Consider the following 22309-nt stretch of genomic DNA (forward strand, 5'->3'; position numbering starts at 1 on the left):
ATTCTGGTTTAGATTAGAAGGAGGAAGTGATTGCGGCTACTCAATGTAATGCGAAGAAGCGATAACGGGGGGTCAATTAGCGTAAGAGAACACGACTAAGGAAAACAGAAACGCAGTCGATGATGGCAGAGAAATAGATGGAGTGGGGCAGTCGAGAGCGGCGAAAAACTATATGGAGGGTGAGACCAGTAAATTCGCTGCTACACAGTGACTTCGGTTTAACGCACGGCAGGGGTAATTGGGTGACTCTGGAAGACGCCTTCGTCCTATATTGGACTGCAGAATTGGACTGCACAGTTGTAGAACCCGGTATACTCATGGTGATTATGATGGTGATCATGATGATCATAACGATGATGTCGGTTGACTTCACGTGTTTCAAGCTCTCTCAATGCAGCTACGTTTCCTCACCTTTAAAATACGGCCAGCAATCGAAGCCGCGACGTCGAGCTCTGTGGATGATGAAAACCGAGACGTCCTAGGGCCATTCCTTACGGACGAAAAACATTTGAGAAGCGGACACTCAAGTCCTTAAATTCGAACTGCTAAACACCGTCCAGCTTCATTAACCTTCTATTCTGTCTTGCTCTAGATATATCAAGTTGTTTGGCTACGTGGCCTTTGTAGCGGCAAGCTGTTAGTGAAAGTTCACAAGTCCCGGAAACAACTTAATAGCGCAGCATTACAGGGCGCGCGAAAGCAATGAGTACAATGCATTCAGAACAACCACCAGCGGCAGGCATAGGACAGTAATGAAGGGCGCACTGCGGTGTTTGTAATTAGGTCAAAGACAGGCTGAGTATGCAAAGAAAGAGAAATAATAAAGTTTATCACAAGTGGTGTTGCAGTAGTACTAAATATGCATCGAAATCACGATGAGTGGAAGAAAAAACAGAATGTGCGAGAGGATATTCGAGAGGTGCAGACCATGTACGAGCAGAGAAGCATCACGACCTTATGGACCAGGCCATCGCCCGTCCATCGCTCAGGTTCGCGGACACGCAAACAGACGAGTTGCCGCGTATGGACTTCTATTTTTTGCGCGGTCGCGACCGGGGTGATTCAGAGTGACCCATTGTCCTCGCTGCTGGAGCCGCTTCGGGGGCATCGGGGCTAACGGCAAGAAAACGATTCGGACAGCTCCGTATCGGGTCCCGCAACGAAGCTGCTGAAAAAAAATCAAAACGAGGAGAGTCAAACAAACGAAGAATGATTGTGGCTGCTCTCTTATGGTCTGCGTTACAGCGATTGCACTGCCAAGCCTAACATAATCACGAAGTGTGTGTGTGTGTGGTGTGTGTGTGTGTGTGTGTGTGTGTGTGTGTGTGTGTGTGTGTGTGTGTGTGTGTGTGTGTGTGTGTGTGTGTGTGTGTGTGTGTGTGTGTGTGTGTGTGTGTGTGTGTGTGTGTGGTGTGTGTGTGCAACAGCGGGAGGAGGAGGGGGTGGTGGAGGAGGCATACGGTGCGCGTACCTCGCAAGTAGAACGACGAACCAGCGGGGGGCTCCCACCCTTCAGCGCAGAAAGGGAGAAGAGATCGGCCGGCTTGGGCGTCCCATTTTCGATGGTTCGCTTCTTCTTCTCGCGCAGCCTTAATCCGGTTTCTTCCCGCCCGCTCCTTCAGCGTAGCTCATCTTCGCAGCGCGCTGGGGTCGCCGTCTGGTTCAGCGCCCGACCGACACGCGCGAAATGCAAAAGGCGGCAACGTGTTCGGCGCGCGCGGCTAACGCCGGGCGAACCCAACGAAAAGGAAAACGAAAAGAAGAAAACAGCGATAGCAGAAAGAACGAATCGGGACGCAGGGTTCGCGCGGGCTTGTTTCCTCGCCCCATAGAAGGCTGCCTCAGTTCGCGGCAGACGCGGCGTTAGTACAACAGCCAGCTCGTCCTCACAGCGTCCCGGCGGTCCATATCGCGCAGATTGCCTTTCGAATTTTGGCGCCTTTTCGGCGGTTTCTCTCCTGTGCGTGTCGTAGCTTGTCCTCGGCGTTGTTATCTTTGGCGTGAAGAGAAACGCCTGTTCGATAAAGGTAAGTATACGCATGTTATACGTGCTCTTCTGGTATCTATCATCCATCTCTCCCATTTGTGGAAGCGGTCTGCGCTGGAGTGTAATGGCGCTGGATGCGTGTCTCTCTTAACGGTCACGGACAGCTTGCGGCCTTGTAGGAAGCGAGGATGTGATTCCCACCTCCTGAACGTGTTTGCTTGCGATCAAGGAAGGATGCGGCTCGGATGTTTGTACCGCGCTTGCTTCAGCTTTATTTTTTCGCGAGAGATGGATGTGCTTACCGCTCGCGTGTATTGCTTTTCAAGGTCAGATACGGATCGCTGTAATACCCGCGCTTGCGTTACGCGCTCATATATGTGCCGTGAAATCATCGCGATCTGATATTCGCTCGTAGTGGCAGCTGTGGCGAAATAGGTGAACTGGTGGCGAGTAGTTCCCCGTGTATTTACCGCTCTGTATCCCGCCTTTCGACGAATTCATTCAATGTCTGCGGCATACCATTCGCGTCGCTTCGAGATGGAAAGAAAGGAAAGAAGAAAAAAAGAAAAAGAAAACGAGGCTTAAACCTGTAGCCCTCACGCTTGTGCACGAAAAAGTGCACGAAAAAAAAAAGTCGGTGTGTAAGGAACTGCATCTTTAGTACGTACAACTTCCATCAACGTGAACGTGCACATATATATGTCACGACATGGCTGTCACGACCTGTAGATCCGGATTAAGGAAATTTCGCGGCAGCGTGATGTAATTTCCTCGCGGCACACCCATGCTCGACACCGTGCGCGTGTGTAGGACGCATATGTTTATAGAACCGCATCGAGGTGCAGGTGGTAAGAAGGACACCGCAACACGTTTCAAGGTCATTTACATTTCTCTTTTTGCAATTGCAACAGTCTTGGAGGCATGGTATTTTATGCGTACCGCTCCTTACCAGCTGCTTGTGCCGGCTCTTATGCGACTGTTATTTCGGTGGCAAGCCTGTTTTGTTTTATAACCCTCGTGGCAGAGCGGATGGAACTATAAGACAGGAATGCATTCTAAGTTTTAGGTGTTAGCGCCCTCTAGGACAGCATCTTTGTTATCGTATTAAGCGAACGTTGGCTCTCAGAGTGCGCTTGCAAAAGATGGGTTCTGCATACTTTGCACCTGTAAGGCCATTTAACTGCCACTCGCGGGAAAGGAAAGAAAAGGTTTCTATAATCAGAGAAAAGCAGTGGTTTCATCTGTCACGGTGACTAGGCGCGCGAATCACTTAGTTCGCTGATCAATGTGACATGTTCTGAGGATGCCGTTCGCTCGCTTTGCAGTGCACACCGTTGTTTCGAGCCTAAACACCGCAGTCTCCGAACAGACAATGACTTCAGCTGCGCGACTATGTTGCTTCGCAGTTGTCTTGTTCTGCTCAGGTAAGTCCCGGCTCCTGCCAACATGAAATTATTGCTATTATGAGAATCTTAACGGCATGCTTCTGTCTGCATCGAAGTTGCGTCTTCTAATTTAATGATGTTTTTTCCCTTTCCTTCTTAAACGTAGCGACTGAGCTGTGTTATCTATAAAACGTCTCCATCCTAATTTATTTTAACATTGTAGAAGAGGCAACGAAAAACCGATGATTGAACGAATGAGAGTCGTAATAGACATCCACATGCCCATGCGGTAACGCGAGTAAGTTGTGCGTTTACGTACGTTCTCAGCATCATCACTATCATCCATAACCAACACAGACACACCTTAATAAAGTGCACCGCTTGACAAAGCTCTACAAGAATACTCAGAATTAATTAAAGAGGTATAAGACAACGAGAATCAGCTAGGGACAAATCTCATGCACACAAAAGTACAGAGTTATTCTGGATTAAATTTTGAATGACTTCTTTTAGTCCTTTTATTTTTAAACAGCATTTCAAGCCTTTTTTTTTTGTCTTCTTCCTACGACCCAGTCAAGCATATCAGCGCCGGCTGCCTTTTCTCGAGCGATTTCCTCAACTCGGATTTCAAGTCGAACTCACACTTGGATTCCTCGTCCGAAGTTGGAAGCTATGGAGACGACGATGGTATGAACCTTCACAATTTTTTATTTTTTATTTTTTTTATTTATTTTTTTTTATTTTTTCTGGCGGGAAGGGGCTCTGGTAGATTACAACAGCGTTAAGTTGGTAGCACTACCAATAGGCGGCGTGAAATACAAAACATTGTTGGTTGCATCTGTCTTTCTTACCTGTGCTCCCAGTACCTGCGTTATATATCAAGTCGACGACATTGTCCGCAGGTATAACTTGGAGACCTAGAAAATCATTCATATGAAGGTGAAATTGAAGCTACGGGGCCTACAAGAAGACTGTGACAGAAGAGGGGAGTGAGGGGGAGGGGAGGGCTGTAGAACCGACCGTATGTGTTGACAGCTTGGACGTAGCATTGATAAACAGAACTGCTTTCACTGTAGGAACCACTCGCGCCACTGTTTAATGCCCTTTAAAAATATTGCCGAGCAAGTGCTTCCGTGTGCAAAAAATGCCCAAAAGCGACTGCATGGGATCTACTCAGTCATTTCGATTAACAAATCTCTGCGCATTTCTTTTTTTTTTTTATCTCTTTTTAATGCTCAAATATATTTCTTGACCTGAACAGAATTACGGAGAAACATATACCCAGATGGCAAGAAGTACATCCACAAAAGTTGCATTCCAAGATCAAAGGCGCGAAATCAGATTGAATAACTTTTTCAACGCACATGTTGGCATCTATGTGAAGCGAAGCTTTAGTGAAGCGGTTAATTAAATGCCGAGCAACTAATGGCGATGCGAACAATTAATTCCGTGGGACGTGTAATCGCTTGGAATGTTTACGTTTATGCACTACACCGCTCACAAGCAATGTCGAAATCCAAACACCAAATTAGGCTAATGCGCAGTGTATCTGAGACCATGAAGGCATGACGACGCCAGCATGACCACGACGGCCAGCATGACTATGAAGACGACGAAATGAGGATGGCATGATAAAGATGGAGTGAGGTCGACAGAATCATGACGACGATGCGATGACGATGACGGGTATGACGACAACGACGTGATGGCGACCACTGCACGAATACGAAAGAACGACGATGGCACGATAACGATGGAGTGACGTCGACAGTGGCATGACGACAGAGAGATGACGTCGATACAATGACGACGGAGTGACAACGAAGTAATGACTAAGCAGGAATGTAGGCGGTGAAATGATGACGACGGCGTGTTTGTGTTGGGGCTCGCGTCAGCGCTTAAGTACATCTTCTGCTGCCGCCCAGGACGGCCTCGGTATGCACTATGTATCCGCTGCCGGTTTGCCTTATGTCTGGTACCGCGGCCAGTCATGCAAGACGTATATATATATATATATATATATATATATATATATTCATGCTAAACCAGGGAGAATAGACAAAGAAGGCTTTGCTTTAAAATAGCGTAGCGCCAGTTGTTTGGTCAGCGCTGCCTTCAGAAAACAAAGGTAAAGTAAACCGCGATGACTGAAAAGAACAGAATAGGTGACATGCTGAAAAGAAAGTCTATTATTCACTTGTGCAGTACATACTAAGAGAATTCAGACAGACAAGCAAAAAAAAAAATGACAGCCAGTGGCCTGTCTCGTCTGTTCTTTGGGCCTCTCCTCTCCTCCTCTTTGACTTGGGAGCAACGCATCGCTTATAGATTACAGCGGTCTTTTCGTTGTTGGTGCTCATTACTTCTGTTCGTATATTCATTCACGTTACATAATCGCACGCTTCCCCGTCTTCCCTGCACAAGATATACTTCGGGTCGATTGCCGCTCCTCAAATCTTAGGGTAAACTAGCCTTTCCCCCTTGGCTGCAACTTGTAGTTAGCATAGTTTTTGATCCCAGCTAGTCGCAGATGACAACCCTTTTTGCGTTCTGCAATGGCACCAGGGACGCCGCAAAGAGCCAAGGGCGATTGCACGGGGCAGCCGAGAGATCGACAGGCCTTCGATGAGCCGGCTTGAAAGAATGACCTTCTCGCCACTGCAATTGACCTAGACGCTCTGAAAGCAAGTCCTACAGATGCGCTGTCCACTGTTAGTTCATGCAAACACTCCTGGAACGAAACGGCCTTTGCATGGCTTTCGCTAAGAATGCACTTTGTCTCAGACGAGTGCCCGCCTTCGTGCTTGCTCAAAGGTGACTCCGGAGCACATCCGCTCTTTTCGATTGGTCCTTGAGAAAGAGAATGCTTGCCCAACAGACTAAGTGTGCGCTAAATACCGGCAATATAAGCTCCTCGACGATGTAGCCACTTTGTATTGTGCAAAACACGTGGAAGCTTGCTCGTCCTATACGCGTGGAGCAGCCACGAGGAGGCGTTCGTGAGCAACCAAATGGAACGCCCTACCGGCGCTTCTGCGGCTTGACGGCGCCCTGCGTCGGCACCAGGAAATGCGCGTTAGCCGCAAAATTATCATGCAGGAAACACGTACGACAAGCTATCTATCTTAATCAGTAATGAAATGCACCGCATTTCGGCTCAGATGGCCCGACGATCATATCGCACGGCATCGTGTAGACTCGCCTACACCGGTTGTCGCAACGCTGACAATTCGCAGTAAATACGCTCCATGTGGTTGCCGCTTTGTGCCGTAACGACTACGGAATTGAGTAGTCTAGCACGCGTGCAGGACGCACTCGACTTATCGCGGTAATCTGTGGGATATATCGAGCGGTTAATCATTAATCGCAATGTTTGGGCGGGCGTTGTTTAGAATAACGACGACCGAAAACATTTAAACGCAGTGGTTGATGGGACGTCACCCTAACCACCGGCTAGTTTGTCATATCGCTAGCTATATCGTGAGTGACGAGCAACCCAGCAGCAACTAATAGCGAAACACATTTACCTAACGTTATGTATCAACGAAAGGGAACCGTTCAGATCATTAGCTCACATGATTATGAAAGAGTCAAGACGAAGCTCAATCATTTACTATCGCGATGCGCGCAAGTAAAAAGCCCGGATGTGGCGGAGAGATGGACGGGGTCAAGGAAATCGACCGCACCAGTAGAGTAAGTGGCGCCCATCTAAAAACAATGAGGTACCCAGTCGATTTCGCATGGGCACCGCTTTATGTGTTACGCAAGAGCCGGACAATCCAACTGCGTTTTCTCCCTCGCTTTTGCTTTTAGGTTTCAAGCGAAGCCTCGGTGCGGGATAGAGACGTTAACCTCATTCGGGCATAGTCCAAACCAAAGCAAGTGCCGTGCTTCAGCGATATAACTACGTTATGCACTGTTACAGGCAGGCGCATTTCAATGCGCCGGAATCAGAAGCCGATAGTCGCGCTTCGTCTGACTTTGTCCGCGCTGGTCTTTTGTGTCCGCGCTCTGTGCGCATTACGCTTTCTCGTGTGCAAAAAGCATAGCCAACTAGTTCATTGCTCTGAAGCGCGCAGTATTGTCAGCTTCTCTGCGCCTCCTTGTTGATGTTTCTCTTATCAAGCACACTGGCAAAAGCTTCGTTCTTTCTCGGTGCTTCGACACGGTCTGCAGCACACGCATTGGCTTCGGCTTTGCACGGGGCGAAGACGGTGACACCGCGGATTACAAAACCAGGAGACACTTTAATGAGGTCGTATGCAGGACAACTGAACGCTCGCATATATTCGCGAATTGCTGAACAGTATATCACACGCGTTGGCTTCGGCTTTGCACGGGGCGAAGACGGTGACACCGCGTATTACAAAACCAGGAGACAATTTAATGGGGTCGTATGCAGGACAACAGAACGCTTGCATATTTTCGCGAGTTGCTGAACTGTATATGACGAAAACGTAATAATTCTTCTATCCAAATGAGAGAAAATGTAGAATTTTTAAGGATTTACGACACTGGTCTAGCTGTGCCTTACGTTGCAAAGAGGTTCCCCGTACATTTTGTTGCTGACCGCTGAGAAGCATTGAACAGTGACAAGAAGGTGCGATAAGCAGAGCAAGAAGCGAGCAAATAAAGCACGGCGGCGAAACGCTGTCGTCGCTGCTTGTCGTTACTTCAGCGCGCCTTCCATGAAGAACGCACCAGGCACCAAGCAACTATTGCGAACCTGTACCTGCGCTCTTTAATGGTAGCTTGTCTTCAATCATATAACCTCGACATTGAAGCTGCCTTGATAAAAGAAGTTGTTAGCAAGACTCCAACTTTCAATATTCCCGGTGAAGCAAGAGCAGAATCTCAAATGTTGGTAGAAGTGTGCTGTATATTGTTTGTACAGACGTCGTCGAGGCCACCATGCTGGAGAAACACTATACAGCACGCTGAAAAGCTGCTCGTTATTGTTCGATCCGTTTATCTCCGGGAGAGCAGACGCTGTGGGTGCTCAGAAGGATTGACAAATATGGCGCTCGTGACGTTAAGTAAAAGAACAAGAATATTGCAGCAAAAATGGTCTTGCTGGGCCGAAATGATATCGTTTATAGCATTTTCCGTAGACCAAGTTCTACAGCTCTAATAATATAGTTACGGCATGTTCGCGTACGTGTGCACCCCTTTTGCAGTATTCATGCCATAAGTCTTTATTCGATAAAGCTGTAGTCGGTAACAACCTAAGAATGCAGCGAAAGTACGCCGCTCTCCCAGCTCAATTACAATTTTTACCCGCCTGCCAATTGTGTTTTCTCATTTCCATGAGAAAACATGAGAAAGGGTTAGAAGCTGCTATGGCGCTATGTAGGTGTTCGTCTTTGCCAGGGCCCGACGGAATAACATATACTGCTCTGCGCCACCTAGGTCGAGAAGCGCGACGAGAACTGCTCAACATTTTTAATAGGTCATGGCAATATGGCGTCGTTCCATAGGAATGGCAACACAGCAGCCTGGTACCGTTGCTAAAAGCGGGAAAGTCACCACTAGAACTGGCATCATATCGGCCTATAGCACTCGCCAGCTGCGTCGGAAAGCTCGTGGAGCGTATGATCCTCATGCGTTTCGAATGGTACCTTGAACACCACAATATTTACCCTGACTCTATGGTGGGATTTCGACGAGGCCGTTCATCGATTCACAATGTCGTCGATCTAGTATCATCTGTTGAGCGGCAAAAATAATGGAAGCGATTATCAGTAGCACTCTTTCTTGACGTGAAAGGCGCTTTACGACAACGTTTCCTATCAAGCCATCCTAGACGCACTTTGGCTTGGAACTAGAAGGGCGAGTATTTAGATGGATCCGAAGATACATGACACAAAGGTCCTTGTTTGTACGCACGAAAGATGGTCCGACTACCGACCACTACACATGCCGTGGCGTTTCTCAAGGCGGTGTTCTAAGCCCTATTCTTTTCAACCTCGCGCTTCTTGGGCTGGCCGATTCCCTACCGGAAACAATGAGTGTCTCCATCTACGCCGACGGCATCTGCATCTGGGCATCAGCGGTGACTCGCCTGCAGGTTCGTGCAAGGCTACAGAAGGCAGCAACACAGGCATCTGGCTATCTTTGCACACAAGGTCAAACCTTCTCGGCAGAAAAATGTGCATTAGTCGCTTTTACGCGAAAAAGAACTCTGGTTATCCAGTGTGCATCAATGGCCAGCGTATCTCCTGCAAGAGAAATCATCGGTTTTTGGGTGTCTTTGTTGACCGGGACCTCTCCTGGAGCCCTCAGGTTGCCCACTTAAAGAAGAATCTCACATCTATTGTGCACGTCTTCAAATTCATCGCCGGTAAAACAAGGGGATCATCAGTGGGCTCCATGCTACAGTTGTACCGAACACTTTGTATCGGATTCGTAAGCTATATAGCTCTCCCGTGCTTGCTAAAACATGCAAGTCAAATCTTCGAGCCCTTCATAGCGTGCAAGCACAGGCATTACGCGTTTGCCTCATGCGTTCCGCGGAGCACCTCAACAGCAGGAACAGTTATCACGGCTCACGACCATCCGATCACGACTTACATGACCATCGACACGCTTAGGGCTCATGTTCGCCACGTTTCACGGATGCAATCAAGCCTCTCTTGCCCGCCTGCCAGAGCGACGACCACAGGCGTCATTCTCCAACGTGGTCAGCATTCATCGTGCCTCCCTACCATCGGGCTTCACACCCTCGGCACGTTCACCGTCAGCGTTGTGGTGTTTAAAACAACCTGAAGTGCGCCTTTTCGTTCCAGGAATAAGAAAGAAGACTGACCTGCCTACCTTGGCCTTGAAGCAAGCAGCCCTAGATTGCTTGCACACTTTCTACTTTGACCTAGTCCACATATATACGGATGGCTCTTCCACTCAGACCAACTCCACCGGCGCAGTGGTTATACCATCGCGATCAATAAGCATCAGATACAAGATTTCTCACGTCACATCATCGACCTGCTCGGAGCTTGTTGCCCTCCGAGGTGCCGTTAATTATATTAACAACCAACCGGCTAATCGGTGGGCGATATTCTGTGACTCAAGGACGGCCCTACAATGTCTTTTGTCAGCTCTTCGTCGCGGGTCCTGTGAACAACTCGTGTCGGAGATACGGGAATGCACCATCATATGATCGCAAAAGGACACGACGTCGTTTTTCAGTGGCTAGCTGCCGGGTCATTGTGGTATCTCCGGCAACGACTTCGCCGACGAAGCTGCTAGGAAATCACACGAAGGAGCAAACCTTGTTTCTGTGCTTTTATCGAGGACTGACGCAGCCCGACACCTAAGCAATCTAGCGCACCGTATGAAATTGGAAAAGTGGCACACACCTGAATTCACCTATCATCAGTTGCATTCTCTCTACCCATCTATGCAACTGTAGCTGTTACCTGGACTTCCGCGAAGTAAGCAAACAATGATGTGTCGCTTACGCTTGGCTGTTGCATTCACTAATTCATACACGTGTTCGATTGGAATGGCTGATAGCGCCGAGTGCAATGCCTGCGGTGTCGAGGAGACCATAGAACACCTACTGTGCTACTTCCCATCATTCGAAAACGAAAGACATGACCTGTGCACAGCTCTAAATCAGCTGGATAAAAAAAAAAACCATTCTCCTTGAACTAGATCTTGGGACCATTGCCTCGAATATCGCAGCTAAAAAAGGCCACAAAAGCGCTGCTGCGATTTTTGAAAACTGCCGGATTGAGTGACCGTCTGCGATCCGGACTGAGTGACTGTGAGTGATAGAGCAGAGTTGGTATACGTCGGCGATATCCGCAGCGGACTTTCTATTCTTCTCTTAATCTTTCTCTCCCCTTTTTTCTTCCCCCAGTGTAGGGTAGCCAACCGGGCTCAGTCCTGGTTAACCTCCCTGCCTTTCATTTATCATTTTCTCTCTCTCTCTTCCATGACCTCACGGAAGAGGCGGAATTCTTTCTATATCGGCGACAGCCGCATTGGAGTGCGTATACAACGGGCGCAGCTTGATTCTGTTACATTATCTGCGTTCGTCGCCTTTCGCGTGCGCTGCAGTATAGTTTAAAATGTTTCGTGCTGGAAGGTGACTCAACTACATCAGTGACATGAACGCGTGCTCGTTTAAGTCGCAGCGCCTCTGTCTCCTTTTTCGTAGTGAGGCGCACGCGGTTTCGTTGGGTGTGTGAGAACCCTAACGGTGCGTATCCACACGTATTGTTCACCCTTCCCGCCAGGCAATATCAGGAACGCCATGCGCTCGCATGGGAGAACGAGCCGCCGCGAAGTGTTGCCGCTGTTGCTGGCACGTGAGCGTTCCGCAAGCAGCGCGTGGCGTTTGGAAGGCCTCCCGCATGAAAGTAAGCTTGCTCGCGCTCTCGTATTCTTTCCTGCTTTTCACCTTAAGTGCAACGGTCCGTATGGTCTGAAACGATGCGAAGGTTGAACGCCCGAGCGTCTCTGTGCGGACTTCAGCAAACAGAGGAAAGGAAAATAGAAGGCACTCGCTATGAGCGGCCTCTGTGAAAAGTCGAGGGATTGTCTCAACTTCCCTTGTTCTTAAGCTGTTTTTCTGCTGCAGTCTTCACTCTCGCGTCCGAACTACGCACCTGTCGCCCTTCGCACGTGACTTTCGCGCTCGTTCAGTCCAGCATTGCTATAGCATAATCGCGTTTGGAGTCGCTCTGAACTACCTGCCAACACTAAACTGACCTAAGCAAGTTGTTCGGTAAAGTTCTGCATAAGTTTGTTAGCTGGAGTCAGCTGACGCGTAAGAACAATAGTAAAAAAAAAAAAAAATTCCTTCCGCGTGCCAGCAATGCATGGAAGTCTGCAAGAGAAACCCACTTTTGTGTCATCGGCAAGTGAATTTCGCAGTTGAAGAAAAATTCATGTAGTCCATGAATCGAACCATAACCAATGTTTTTTTTTTTTTTTTTTTTTTTTTGGGGGGGGGGGGGGGGGGAGGCGGCGTTGGTCAGCTATACAGGGTGTTTCAGCGAACACTTTCAAAAATTCTTAAAGGTTGCCTGTGGCAGATAGCACAATTCGAGTTTATGAGCTGGTTTACTCGAAGAGGCGTACATTACTTGCACAAGAAATTGAAATGCCTAATCGAATAATTAACAAAAATGTACTAATTAAGTTTTTAACTAATTAACTGATGGCTCATACTGCAATTTACAAATTGTAGCCGTGGAGTTCGCAAGGCAGATCCACTTGGAACGAATTCTCGGCATGACACCAGTTTATAGATATTAATTCCTGAAGTTTGCGGAGAAATTCATTGGCGTTCCAGTTAGTTTCTTAACAAAACGTTGCTGTCTCTATTGAAGCACAAAATTAACTGGAACGGCAATGCATTTCTCCGCAAAGTTCGGGAATTAATATCTCGAAACTGGTGTCATCCCTAGAATTCGTTCCAAGTGGATCCGCCTTGCGAACTCCCCGTCTACAATTTGTAAATTGCAATATGGCCATCAGGTAATTAGTTAAAAACTTAATTAGTGAATTTTTGTTGATTAGTCGGTTATGCATTTCAATTTTTTGTGCAAGTAATGTCCGCGTCTTCGAGTAGACCAGCTCATTAACTAGAATTGGGCTATCTGCCACAGGCAACCTTAAATAAATTCGAAAGTGTTCCCTGAAACACCCTGTATAGCAATTCTTCCTTTTCATAAACCTAGCTGTTTTGTTACGGAGAGAGACATTTAGGCGTTCAGTTGGAGGTTATAAACTGGGGAGGACGAGAAGGCACGGCGGGGTTTCTCGTTTCGCAGTGAACGTCACTTTCCCCATTAAATCTTTGCCGAGAGAAAACAACTCGTGGCATAAGCGAAGAGCAGCCTCGGTCGAGTGGGTCACGCGTCAAGGAGGACGCCCGGTCAGGGCGGCAAACACATCGTCGAGCCAGCGCTGGAGCTGATTGTTTTCGTAGAGAGGCCCTGTTATGTGGCGCTCGACAGTGGAACACTCTTGACGTCGGCACCCGCGCTCGTGGGACGCTTTCCGCCGCGGTGTCGTTGCGCGCCGAAGGAATAAGAACGTGCCCCGCGGTTGTTTGCTGGGCATCGCCCTTGAGGGATCGCGAACGCTCGCGCGCATGGCGCGTGGCACTGCGTTGCGTCTTCTAGAGAAAGAGGCTCGAGCTACTCGAGAGCAAAGCGTCTCACTTTTAATTCGGCGCAGCGGCGGAAGTGCTATTCAGAAAGCGCAGAGAAAGGCCCGCACACGGCGCTGTTAAGGCTAATAATGTTTCCCGAAACTCGAACAACCGGTCTCAAAGAACGGCACGTCGACGTATCTGCGCCCGCCGTTGTATTGGTTGAATACCGCGCGGTTACGACTCGGGTACGACTGAATGCCTCGGGTAAAACTGCTGCAACTTCGGGCACGAAGCTACTATAAAGAACGCATAGGTTAGCCGCGTCACTAACCAGAAGATCATACCTTGTTCGCACTTACTATTTTACTGTTTTGTAACAGCACCTGACAGCAGTTTCGCGGCCGAAGCAAACTTTCTGTGATCAGAAGAGGCTGCACTAATCCTTCAGCGCTTTGCTAATTCTAGAATGCATCACCGCACATCGATTCTTAATGTGCACTAGATATTACAGGAGCAATACTTGCGAAATAAACGACTCATTTATTGTTGAGTTACTGGGACACGTTGGTCGACTACTTGGTGCATTTCCGATAACATCATTAATCATGCAAATAAACGCACACCACTCAAGGAGACAAAGTCGAATGCTAAGTACCAATTGCAGCTAGCATAATTAGTAGAGTGTACTCATTGTGTTCTTGCCTCCTTGTGCAATGTGCTTTTTCTCGCGTGGTTAGCAATGTTAAAGTTCTCGTATAGAGGAATTGACTATATGGCTATAATGGTCGCGAACTAAGGCTGCCGATATCCTTGGGCCCTATACGTAATGTCCTGTTGAAATAATCTTTGACGAAGCGTAAAATGTTGGCAACTTTTGGTATAGCTAGCATGATGTTGATATGATGATAGAAACATGTCCGTTGAAACATGGTGGTGGCAGATGCCACCAGGCTCGTTCCCTTTAGCTTCCCAATGTCATCTTAATTTTTAAATACCTTGTTTTTCGCGCCAAGTTGCATTGTTCACAATGGAAAGTTCTCTTCGTTACATGTCTTCTCTTCCGTTAAACTAATAACCGCCCAACCGTCGGTCACTATAATTTGAACCTCCCCATTTTCGACTACTGTCCTTAAACCCCAGGAAATCGGCAGGCTAGCTATAAGTCCACATGTATTGTTGGATGGTCAATTTGATTTTCTAACAAAGCATTCTCAATTATGTCTGTACCGTTCCCACGCGCCATGCACAAATCGTCTTCATCTGAAATAATTCTCATGTAGCTCCCCATTTTCAGACACCCTGACTTGGCTTCGAACAGTATGGAACTGCTCTTCGAATAATCATAAAACTCTTCCTCTTTGGTTTCAATCTTTGCTGTGCGGAAAAGTTCCATAGCTGGCGCTATCTCCATACAGCATATCTAGCATTCAGTTTCGGCATCTCTGACTTCACGTCTAGCATCTGTAGTATATAGCCTTCGCTGTGAATCTACTGAGCCATTCACGGGAAGACAGCAAAAAAAAAGAAAAGAAAAGAAATGACCCATTTCTAGTCTTGATTCCAATTTATCTCGCGCGTGCAAACTGTAAAAAATATCCATGGCAAGCGAATAGGCAAGAGGTCATCGTTTAAATGGAACAGGCTTCGTTGTAGGGATGGACAACGCCTTCAGGAAACGAACAACAGTCGTTTCAGCCACTCCCGAACGTCGATTTAATTATCCATAATGTCGTCGTCGTCATCGTCGCCGTCGTTGTTGTTTGCAAATCATGGACTCATCCCTCCGGCGCATGCTACGAAGTTTGCGCACTCCTCCAACTTGTTCCTCCTCTTCCTTTCTTGGGCGTTGAACGCAACAGACGACACTGGCTTGAAACGTGCGTTTCAGCAGCAAGTTCTCCAACACGGGGCAGACACGAAGGTGATAGACAGTCCGTGACGCGACTGAAAAATGATGTGCGATTGATGGCTCGGCCATCCTGGCCTGCCAGGCCTCTGCTAGAAGCTGGCACCCCGCATTGCTGCACACAACTGCAGTTTATACGCGCTTTGTTGAACAACGTGGAGTCGTCTTCACGTCGTGTTTGAGCGTCTCTCGCTGCTCCTCAGCCGACATGCCGTGCGCGCTCTTGGCCGTCGTTCCACATACCAGTCCCAGCTAGTAAGAGGAGCCAGCTCCGATGTCGAAAGGGTGCAGGCTTCTTTGACGCTGTCGTAACACCCGAAAGATCGAAGGTCTCGTCCTGGCTTGATAGTTGCCGCGGCCGCTTTTTGCGCAATGCGGTTGTCGACAGCTGAAGCCGAGGCTTAGAGAGGGTCGGTTCAAGTTTGAATAAGAAGGACAGGGGGACTGTGTGTTTCAATACAGTGAAGAGGTCTGTGGTACTTGGAAAAATATACCGCGGCTGAAGGCTTCGCATAACAGTTTAAACAAGAAGCTATGTTATGACAAACCTTGTCTGGGCACCCGCTGTACAGCAGAAGCCTCGCCTGATATGTGCGCGTTAATTAAGCACGAATAACTGACTGCCTCAGTTTTGAGAGCACGGTAGTAGCAGGCGGAAGGTATGAAATTGCGGATATTTTTTTCGTTCACTTATGCGTGCATGCGGACTTTTCTGATCATTTGCTGAAGTTCCGAAAACTTTGTTGTGTGGTAGCGGAGTGTTCCGCTAACTGAAATGACGTCCCGCATGCGAGCTTAATTGTGTATTTGTTTTCGCCGATTATTGCGTAACGTATTGTGTAATCGGCTGTGTTTTACAAAATTTTCGTCTTTTAAAGCTAATAAATGTGTATTCACATTCAGATGGTGCTTTCAAACAGCTACAGTCATGCACGCTTACTCCTTTTTTCATTTCTCGTTCTTTCAGGGCCCAGACTGAAAGGGTATGGATGCCCGCTCTACCCCGAGAAATGCTGGGAACACTGCGCCAAGCTGAAGAGATTTCAGGCGACTTGCGGAGGAATTCTGCAGATGACCTGCGTCTGCTGACGTCACAACGATGGTGTAGATGCGGTCATCTTCAGCGTGCATCCAGCAGAAAATCGTGTTGGACGGGCGCTAGCACAGCTCGCTTAAGGATAGTGAAACCGGAGAGTGAAGAAGACCAAAGAATATGGCAGCAGGAGGAAGATGGGATGGAGATTGGAATAGATTGAAGTTTGTGCCGGAACGCGAGTATAAGAAAGACAACCAGCGGAGGCCTCCGCTGTGACATCGCTACTAAAAAACGTGCTTGGCTCCTCAGGCTGTTATTGCAGGGTGTTGCACGCTTACGTCAGTTGCTTTCTGCTTCTCAAAGATATTCTCTTAGTTCCTATGCAGAGCCTGGTGCTCTCAGTTTGCGATATTTATCATAAATTCTCCTCGGTTTCTATAATAGGAGAGGAAAAACTTTGCTTGCAAAGTCAAACTCAGTGGGTTACTGGCTGTTTTATTTATTATCTTTTTCATCGTACGCCCAAGCTAATACTTGAATCCAACTCAAAAGAAAGCGCAAATGACAGATAACTGTACTCCTCGAGTATTAAAGGGAAACTGAGACATCCACCCAAATGTAGCAATTTGCTACAATGGAAACCCAACCGGGTTCCTCGAAAGAAAGCCTCGCAGTTGAAGAAAAATTCGTCCTGGTCCGGGACTCGAACCCGGGACCACCGCCTTTCCGGGGCAGCCGCTCTACCATCTGAGCTAACCAGGCGGCTAGCAGATGGCAGGGCGAAGTCGAATTTGTCGACAACTCGAAGCAAAGGCAAGTGTATTGACGTAATAGTTCAGCGGAAATCCGCTAGGTGGAGATAAGTAATTAAAGGGAAACTGAGACATCCACCCAAATGTAGCGTTGGGTGGGTGGGTAGTACGTGTTGCTCTGTATGAAACGACGTTCTGATCGGTCCGTTTTATTTGAACAGCTGTAATTATTTAGCGTACACGACGAACTCGCGTTTCAAGAGGTTCGCTTACTGAATTGTCGTTTGCATCCTGCATGAAGATTTCATCCATTAAAGATGTTCTATTGTATGCGTGTAGTTATGCTTCTTTTACCATAATACATCGACCACACAGGCATCTTTACGTGACTGTGTGCACTGCCCGATGTCATAAGATATATATACAAAACTCTGGGTGACGTACTGTGGGAACAGATCTGTCTTACCGCCTGTCGAGACATATACGTACAAGGCCTCGAGTGCGCTTCTACGCTTTCTTAGGTCAAATAGACCACTCGAACGCATTATATAGCATGTTCATTTGGGCTTGTAGGTGCATCTTGTAAACAGCAGCTTTAAGCAGCGCGACAAAGGACACAGCAAAAGAACCACTGGACAGCGCTCTGTCCTGTGGCCTTTAACGAATACACTGGCCAGCTTTTGTGTCGCCTTCTCTTTTTGACCTGCTTGCAGTGTTGTTCGTCGGTGTAATGGAGCGAACACTGTGCTCCACCAGCTAACAACCAAGGATTTAACTTCCTTGTACAGTTCCTCTTAATAAGTATAAATAGTCACCAAACAACTTGACTCTCCTTTCTGTTGCGTAGCCCCATTTATTCCAATTTAAAAACTTAAGGACCAACTCCTCGGAAGAGAGAGGCAGAAAAAGAAGAGAGGGAAGGCAGGGAGGTTAACCAGACGCACGTCCGGTTTGCTCTTTGTCCTTAACGTGGTTATGCTAATAAACCGGAATCCTATAGCGTATTGCCTTTTTTCCAGTAAGTTTCGCCTGTCAATATTTGCCTATATATGTGACGCAGTGTCCTGCACCAAACTGTGGTAATGTGGCAATGGCATCGTTCAGGTAAGGTACCTTAGTGTTACGTCGAGCTTTGGTGTGAGCACATTCCTTACGAAGAAGAAACGGTCGCTTGTTTTGACGTCGCAGGCTCATTGCGCGCTTCGTGCTTTTTCTGTGAATAATAATAATAATAATAATAATAATAATAATAATAATAATAATAATAATAATAATAATAATAATAATAATAATAATAATAATAATAATAATAATCCAAGGAGCCTGTGAGTGCGAAAATTCTTATGAATTGGACCCCGGACATGAAGTAAGAGAATAGCTGCTTATCCGGACCAACTTACTTAAAATCGTGGTTGCGTAAGCGACTGTACGCCTCCCACCATTTCGTCGATGTCCACCACAGGCTCTCTGAGTAAGTATATGAAAACGAAGGCAACCGGTACTTATATATTCAATAAATTTGCAATCGCTCATAACGGGTGTGCCATCAAGGCCCACTGGGGAGCGCTGTCTGTCCCTCGTAGAGACAGTTGGCAGTCTAGACCGCAGTCAGTTGTCTCTCTCTCTCTCTCTTTCAATAAGACCCATTAGAGCATTTTCTATCTTAGACCGTCGCAACGTACATGCAGACCGCAAAGCCGCGCGGCCGTCCTACCTGTAATGCATTTCGCCGCAAACCTTTCTCTCAATCGCACGCCCAGCTGCCACCTTTCAGAACGGTCCTCAGAGAAGGCGTCGTCGGCGCAATTACCGCGACGCACGGCATCCGATACTGCATATCGCGCGCGCGCTGAGGTCGATCCGCGGCATCAAAGGGCTCGCCGCTAGCTGCGTCGCAGTCGATCGAGTCGCCTACGTGAAGCGGCGGGCTCGGTCCCTGCTCCGCGCAACGCGCAACAACGCGGCTGACACGAATTCGAACGTGGGAGCCTGCACTGGCGAGTTGCGGGAGCGCGGTGTCGGAGGACGTATACGCCCCGTCACTGTCCGGCACACGCTCGCACTCTGTGTATGGTAGTATATATACAACAGGCGTGATTTCTTCGCTTCGACTGTACGCATACGCTAGACAGATCTTGGTTGCTTGTTTGCACTACGAAGGCATCTACAAGGCGGCCCGACGCTATACGCGATGGCTCCTCACGTCGGACAGCGAATAGTACTGCGTGTCTCGTCCTGACGTCCCAATCTCTCGACTCTGACAGCTCGCTTGTCTGTGGGTGTGTGTGCGCGCGAGTTGATTTCCAACGTGCTTCGGGCGGCCGCCGGTGTGACGGCGTTGATGAGGTTCGACGGGCTGCGCGCCCCGGACTTGGCGCGTGCACAGTGCACACGACACGAGTACGCCTGTCACGGTCGTGTGCGTCCCCGAGTCAGGGGTGGAAAGGAGGACCGAAAGCGTATTCGCGGGATGCATCGCCCGAAGCGATCAACGCTGAGTTCCCGTTGGATTATGAAGCGTGTAAGCGCCGATTCAAAACTTTGCTGAGACTGGCCTACATTTGGCACGCTCGCGGGCACGTGTTTGGTACAGGCAAGGCCTTGCTCCGCAACGTTCGTCAGTGTTGTGAGAAAGCGTTCGACACTGCGCAGCGCAATGATTGAAATGGGACGCTATTCAATCGCCGTTGCTCTGCAGTACTTATTTTGGTAGGCTGGCATTCGCAAGGTAGCGCGTAATGTACTCGTACAACCTTGATGCATCTAAGAGTGAACGAACTACATGTGAGCTTCCACATTGCTCGCAACCCGTGATGATTGTTTGGCGCTTCTTAGTCTAAGTGCTCTCCGCACACCATTGAATGTAAATGTATAATGCGTCTACTCTTGAATGAAGACTACGAGAGGCCGGCGGCGTGGACCACGTGTCGATCGATTGAAGTCTAGTGGTCAGTTATGCTGATGACCGCAGGGCAAAATTTCTGATGACGGGCTGCATGGATTTCCGAAGAAGCCTCTAGATCAATTTACGGACTCGCCGGGCTAGTGTCCAGAACCGGGCCGTGCCAGATTGGACAGCGCTCGGAGGCATTCCTGATTACGCGTGAACCGTAGCTATATCTTTACTAAGACGCATTGTCCCGCTCTTGCGTAACTAAGAGGCGGGTGAACGAATTTAGAATAACAAATTTATGCATTGAAAAAAAAATTCAGGAATATGTCGTCTGTATCTTTTTCCAGCAATAAAAGCCACGTCTGTAAACATCGTCGTTAAGTCTGCAGTAGCAATGTCGTAATTTCCTTCCCCGCAGGGCGCTAAGTTCACAGAAAGGTTCGTGTAAGCAACGATTTGATAAGGCCAACGGCACTGCACATCACGAAAGGCTCGACAAAAGCCCGGGGTCTTTAGATCCGTTAATACGGCGCCCACCATTACTGAGGGCAAGGTCAGGTCAGGTAAGTCGAGATATCTTTTTTTCCCGCTTTAATTGAACAGGCGTGAGAACCATCAGCGCGCAGAAGAAAAAAAAAAACTTAAAAAGAAGTTCGCGAACGAAATAGGAGAGATCCTCTGATGTCTCTCGCGATTAACTTCGCCGCTAGAGGCTGGACAATCTCGACGTGCTTTTCACACTCATTATAAAATTTCCAGGTCGCGCCGCCCGAGGAAATCGCTTAATTAGGAGCGCAAGCTCGACCCCGCCTGCCTTATTCTTTGTTTTTTTTACTCTTCCTGAAAGAAGGGGTTAAGTGGTGCCACGGTCAATCACATTCCACGAGGCTAATTGGGACCGCCAAAAGGAGGATGAAATGCCTGCGGCTTGGACAGGATCGGGTGGATATGTCTCTCCAGCATGTCTTTCTCGGGCTACACGCTCCTTTAGGCGGTGTCGTCCGCTTCCGATTAAGGGCGTCTGCGCGATTTGTTGGCTGTACAGATCGCGGAACTAGATTTTCCCGATCACATATTTATTGGATGTGTTAGCGTTGCGTGGGCTATGCACGGCGTTTGTAGTCACCCGTTATCTGAGGAGCACTTGCGGCTTCACTAAACTGGGTACGGAAAAAAAAGGAAAAAAAAAAAAACGAAAAGAAGAAGGAACGTGAAATGATCGTTGCCAACAGTACACGACGAACACATCCGGGTCGGTTGCTCGTCCTGCGATTAAGCCTCGCGCGTTACAGAATCGAGAACAGCAAGGACAGGCGATTTAGAAGGTTCTCGTATCTTCTCACGTGACTAAGGGTTCAATAATTACTGAGGTATTTGATGTCATCTCACAACATGGCGGTGGTACGATGAATATATACTCGCTGTATAGGCATAAGGCAACGCAGGTTTGGCATAGGCGATCGGCTTGCTATTGGGGTGCATATTAAATGGCTTTCGTATTAGAGGCGAGTTGATCAGCGTTCCTGCTGAGAGCGCTCTCCCTTAGGCAATGTCATACGTTTCTGATTGAGGGCGTGTACGATTAGTACGAGGGCAATGGCTGGTCCACATCCGGACCCTCCTTGAATTGCAAAGTGTGCTCGCGGCATTTGTGCCAGGTTCTTCCGTTTGCTGGTTGATGACGGAAAATCCAACCTAACCAAAAATAATTAATAAAAACGAAAAAATAAAAACGAAATGTGTTATTTGCTTTGATGTCTTCTGGCGTAGCAATCGTCGGATGTCGCTAAAGGTCACCTATGAGCTGTAACAAAATTGTAAAGCAGAGATTTATCGTAACTCATTGTTTTTTTTTTTTAGTTCATTTAGAGGGAGGATAAAAAATAAAATATTAAAAGTTCTTGAACTGCGAACAGCTCGGTCTTGCCGTAAGAGAAAGCTTCCTAAATAGCAGAAAGGACACAAAGCTGAAAATTTGGTGGCGAGAGACCCGTATAAATTTTCGCACCGGCAATTCTGATGACGCCGTAGTCTTTGAAAGTGTCAGATCAGGACAGCCTAGCGCTTACTGATAAAAAAAAAGAAAAATATTATTTGTAGAGTACACAAAAATCAACCTTGCAAAGTTGCAACATATGTGGCCGTTTCCCATGCCACAAATCGTGTACTTAAGTAGATGAAAATCCCCTGAAATCCAGGACGTAAGGTCGACATCATGGACCCCGTGCGTCCGCAATCTTCA

The 22309-nt window shown here is 47.8% G+C and overlaps 1 long non-coding RNA gene across 1 annotated transcript; it reads left to right on the forward strand.

Moving 5' to 3' along the window:
• Positions 1-1897: 1897 nt before the first annotated feature.
• LOC119456013 (uncharacterized) lies at positions 1898-17485 on the forward strand. The gene is made up of 4 exons (XR_007467560.1): positions 1898-2027; positions 3313-3411; positions 3946-4059; positions 16354-17485. It is a non-coding gene; the product is annotated as an uncharacterized LOC119456013 (long non-coding RNA).
• Positions 17486-22309: the final 4824 nt, after the last annotated feature.

This window comes from Dermacentor silvarum, chromosome 6 (assembly GCF_013339745.2).
Source record: "Dermacentor silvarum isolate Dsil-2018 chromosome 6, BIME_Dsil_1.4, whole genome shotgun sequence".
Classification (NCBI taxonomy): Eukaryota; Metazoa; Arthropoda; class Arachnida; order Ixodida; family Ixodidae; genus Dermacentor; species Dermacentor silvarum.